We start from the raw sequence: 5101 nt of genomic DNA, 5'->3' as shown, positions 1-5101 counted from the left end.
ATTCACACATGAATCAGGCATTTTATTTGCTTAAAATATTCTTTCAAGCGAGGTATAATTAGAACTTAGTTACAGTTCATGTATAAAATGAGATAGTGTGAATAATCTGCACAGAGTTGCCAACAAATGGATGATATTAATTTATTAATTTAGAACAAGCAATTTTTTGAGGCCTTGGTGTAACATGGTATGAAGACAGTAATTGTGTGAGGTCTTGGTTCTTCTATCTATTTGTAATACAGGAAGAAATTTCCTTAATTACATGCCTCTGTATACAATGAGAAAAATGCGAGGTTGGAGTTGGTTTTATTTTTTGGTTTGTCCTCAGGTTTGAACTCTGGGCCAAGCCACTCTCTTTGAGCCGGTTTTTGCTCAAGGCTCATGCCCTACAACTTCAACCTCAGTGCCACTTGAGTCTGGCTTTTCCTGAGAAGTTTATTGGAGATAAGAATCTAAGGAATCTTCCTGACTGGGTGGGCTTTGAACCATAATCTTCTGATCTTAGCCTCCTGAATATCTATGATAGATAAAAATATAAATAATATTTGCAAGTGCTCTGATTTCTAGAAATCAGAAAAATGTTGTAGCAAAGTTTAGTGTAGTGTGCTTTCCACAATAGGAAAGGCATCATATTAGCACAAGTGTAGTATTTTTTCACAATAGTGATAAGCTATTTATGATGTGAATTAAGGGAATTTTAAGGTGCACCATACAAATTGGAAACTGTTGGGATTACTCTGATGAACAAATGTTTACTCTTGAGGAATTAATTATTACACATACTTGGTAGTTATATCCTCCACCAGAATGTGGCTATTTTTTCTGTTGATTTCTCAATATGTAGCACCCCATTAGAAACTGCAGTTATTGCAGAATTAAATATCATACAAACAGGTACTGTTTTGAATATCTCTGATATGGAATGTTCAGAATTTGAAAATGAGTAGTTAGTATTTGTAAGAACTTTGAAGAACACATATATTCTGTCCTTTTAACAATTATTCAGTTTTAAAAGTTAGGAGTTTCCAGAGAATTAAACTGTCTTCTGTTTTACTATGGGACAATATTAACTTATAATTTTTTTGAAAATTATGACATATATTGTGAAAATATTGTATATTTGGATAACATTCAAGTTGATGAACGTCTGATAAAGAAAGGTGTAATTAATTCAAATTAGATGCCAAATAGTGTTCATTTTTTAAAAGGTAATGCACATAGGATAATATTTACTATAGCAATACAGTGAAATTATACTTTATGTAACTTATTTTTGTTTAATTTTATTTTTAAGATGATATATACAGGGGTTGCATTAATTGTAAGGTAGTGAATACATAACATGTCGAAATTTTACCCACTACCTCATTTTTCTCACACTTTTCTTTTCCCCCCAAACCCCTCACAAGTTGTAATATAAATTTCCAACATGTTGTCTTGTGAGTATTGCTATTGCATTGGTTTTCCCTTTGTCCTTTGTCTCCCCAATTTGTTGTTCATCTTACGTTCTCAAAGTAAGATAAATGCATGTGCAATACACACAGTACTGAAGTCAAATGCAGCAGGGGATAAACTATAGGGGAAAACACAAAAGAAAAAAGGAATCACATAGTACATTAAAAAAAAAAACAACCACAAAGAAAAACCTCTATTTCCATATCTAGATGTTTATTTTGCTCAACATGATCTTGAATGGACCTATATGCAAAGCTTTTGAGCCATTCTGCGCATCTGCTAGTGTTATTCTATACATATCCTATTATTACAAATGAGGGAAACTATGGAATCTGTTTCTTTGGGTCTGGCTTATTTTATTTAGCAGGATTTTTAAAAATCTTTCCATTTCCTTTTGAATTGGAAGCATAGAATTCAACCATATATATATATATATATATCAACAAAATGTTATATATATATACGTATATATGTATATATATATATATATATATATATACATATATATCACATTTTGTTGATTCGTTCATCTACTGAATGGCATATTGGTTTGAAAATGTTTGCATGTAAGTATCACTTAGGGTCATTCAAAAATGACAGATGACACCTCCCCAGAAATACTAAAATCATGATTTCTTCATAAGAAAGGATTTTATGGTGGTACACGTGTTGAAATATCTAAATGAGTGTAATTTATATCTTGCACTGAATTAGGCAGGAAGATATCTAATATCATATAGGATAAAAATGGTAGTGACAAAATATTCCCTTGAGAAAGATATAGGAGTCTGCCAGAAGTATGAAGAAATTCAGATAATTTTAAAGAATTTAGAAATATAAGGTCAAATATGTTTCTTTAAATAAAAATTATGTAAGTGGAAGGGCAAAATAAGGAGAAGAGAGGAAAGTAACTGAAAGCAGATCATTGTCCCAAGTTAGAGTATAAAAAGTCATAATCTAGAGTTCGGATGAAGATGGCAGAAGGTCTAGGCTAAACGAGCTTTCATGTAGACAACAGTTTTAGTGTTCCAGTCAACAGTCCTAGGCTAGAGAATCACACCAAGTGTGCCATCACAGTACAGAGAGTTTGGCCAGAGATGGAATATTCAGGCAAGGAAACAGATCTGAGAATCAGAGGCCAGAGTCACCATGCCTACAGAGAGAGTCCAGTCAAAAAGATGCCAGACACAGTGTGTGTATTCTACTCAACACCAGGAAGAACTGACAAGGAACAGATATATTCATGCTGCAATCACAGACCATAGAGGGCCCAGTCACCAAGCTTCTGGCATGAATAGCACCCTGACATCCTCACTCCTTCTCAGAAAGCAGAGGAGGGAAGGTGGCCCCTCTCCAACCACCAGAGAGAGCCATCTTTGATAATGACAAAGGCCAAGAAATTGATACTGACAAAATGCCCAGACTTTTGACTGTGCAACTACAGGACTTTGGTTGATGCTTGCCTTAAAATAGTGTTCTAGCACAAAAATAGATGCATGGAATCCAATAAAAGACAGCTGAAAGAAGTCAGGGAGACCAGAAAGGGAATGTTGAATGGAGCCCAACAGAAGGAATGGGAATCCAAGGACACCATAACCGATCAACTAAGTGATTTGAGAATAAACACAACACCAAATTAAGGAAGTAATGAAGTTCATATAAGATCTAAAACAAAGCTCCAACAAAGAATTTGAAGTCATCAAAGCTGACCAAATAGAAGGAAAAGAAATTAAAAACGAAGTGGAAAGTCTTGAGAGCATGGAAGACCATGTAGAAGATCGAATATGAGGGACTGAAGACAGCGAGGTTATTATACAGAAAGAACATACAACTATCCAAGACAAATCCAAGAATATGCTAGATCTATTCAACATTTGGAAGACACCCTCAGAAGGTCTAATCTGAGGATAATGGGTGTAGAGGAGCACCTAGAGTCAGAAGTTAATGGTCTAGAAAATTTGGTTAACATTTTCCAAGCAGAAAACTTCTCAAAAATGCAAAAAGATAGACCTATTCAGATTCAAAAAGCTTTTAGAACCCCAAATAGACCAGACCATGACAGGATATCCCACCGTGACATTATAATCCCCACAGCATCAATTCCAAAGAAAAACTCCTTAAAGCTGTCAAGGAGAAAAGATCAACCACTTACAAAAGGAAACCAATTAAAATAACCTCAGATATCTCAGTGGAGAAAATTACAGCAAGAAGAGCTGCTATGCCCTAAAGACAAACAATTATCATCCAATTATACTGTACCCAGCTATGCTTTCCTTCATAACTGAAGGCCAAATAAAAACCTCCCATACCAAAGAACAACTGAAACAATATATCTACACCAAACCAGCCCTATAAATGACACTTAACGATGTATTACACATAGAAAATCAACAAGACCACAATAAAGGCAAAGAAACCGCACTCAAACTGAGAATCCAAGAACCATAGGAAGAACCCAGTTGCTGCAGCCCCCAAGAAGGGGCATAAAATGGCAGGAACTCCCAAACAGCTCTCAATTCTAACTCTCAACATTAACGGATTGACTCTCCAATTAAGCGACATAGATTGTCAAGTTGGATTAAGAAGCAAGATCCTTCTATCTACTGCCTTCCAGAGTCTCATATTGCCCATAAAAACAAACACATTTTCAATGTGAAAGGCTGGAACAAAATCTACCAAGCAAACGGCCCACATAAACAGGCGGAAGTTGTAAGCCTAATAACAGATAAAATAGACTTCAAATTAAAATTAGTGAGAAGAGATAAGGAAGATTGCTACATACTAATTAAGGGATCTCTCCTTCAGGAGAATATTACAATTTGAAATATCTATTCGCCAAACAATCAAGCACTCAAATTTCTTCAAGAAACACTACTTTCCCTCAAATCTGACATAAATCCAAAGACATTAATTGTTTGGGACTTTAACACACCACTTTCCCCACTAGATAGATCAACTCGGCAAAAACTCAACACAGAAACTGCATATCTAAACACCTGCATAGATTAACTAGATTTAACAGACATCTACCGAATATTTCACCCAGCAGCATCAGAATACACGTTTTTCTCAGCAGCTCATGGCACATTTCCCTAAATAGACCACACTTTAGGTCACAAAACAAACTTTTCCAAATTCAGAAACATAGAAGTTATACCTTGCATTCTCTCACACAACAAGGTAATAAAATTAGAACTCACCACCAAAAGCCACCGAAGAAAATCCTGTAACACATGGAGGCTGATAAACACACTGTGGAATGACCAGTGGGGCATGAAAGACATTACAAAGGAAATTCAAATATTCATGATATTCAGCAAAGATGAACACACAAATTACCACCTACTCTGGGACACAGCAAAGGCAGTACTTAGAGACAAGTTTATAGCCCTGAGTTCCAACACAAACAACTTGTAGATATCTGAAACCAACAATTTAATGAGACATCTGAGAGCCTCCTTGAATAAGAGCAGGAAGATAATACATAATCCAGTAGATGGAAAGAAATGATTTATATTAAATCAGAATTAAAGAATTAGAATCCAAAAATACCATAGAAAGAATCAACAAAAGAAAGAGTTGATTCATTGATAAAATTAACAAAATTGACAGAACTTTAGCAAATCTTACCAGAAAAATAAGAGAA

Source organism: Dipodomys merriami, unplaced genomic scaffold, assembly GCF_024711535.1.
Source record: "Dipodomys merriami isolate MVZ:Mamm:240054 unplaced genomic scaffold, mDipMer1.0.p SCAF_570, whole genome shotgun sequence".
Taxonomy (NCBI): domain Eukaryota; kingdom Metazoa; phylum Chordata; class Mammalia; order Rodentia; family Heteromyidae; genus Dipodomys; species Dipodomys merriami.
This window is presented reverse-complemented; position numbering follows the sequence as displayed.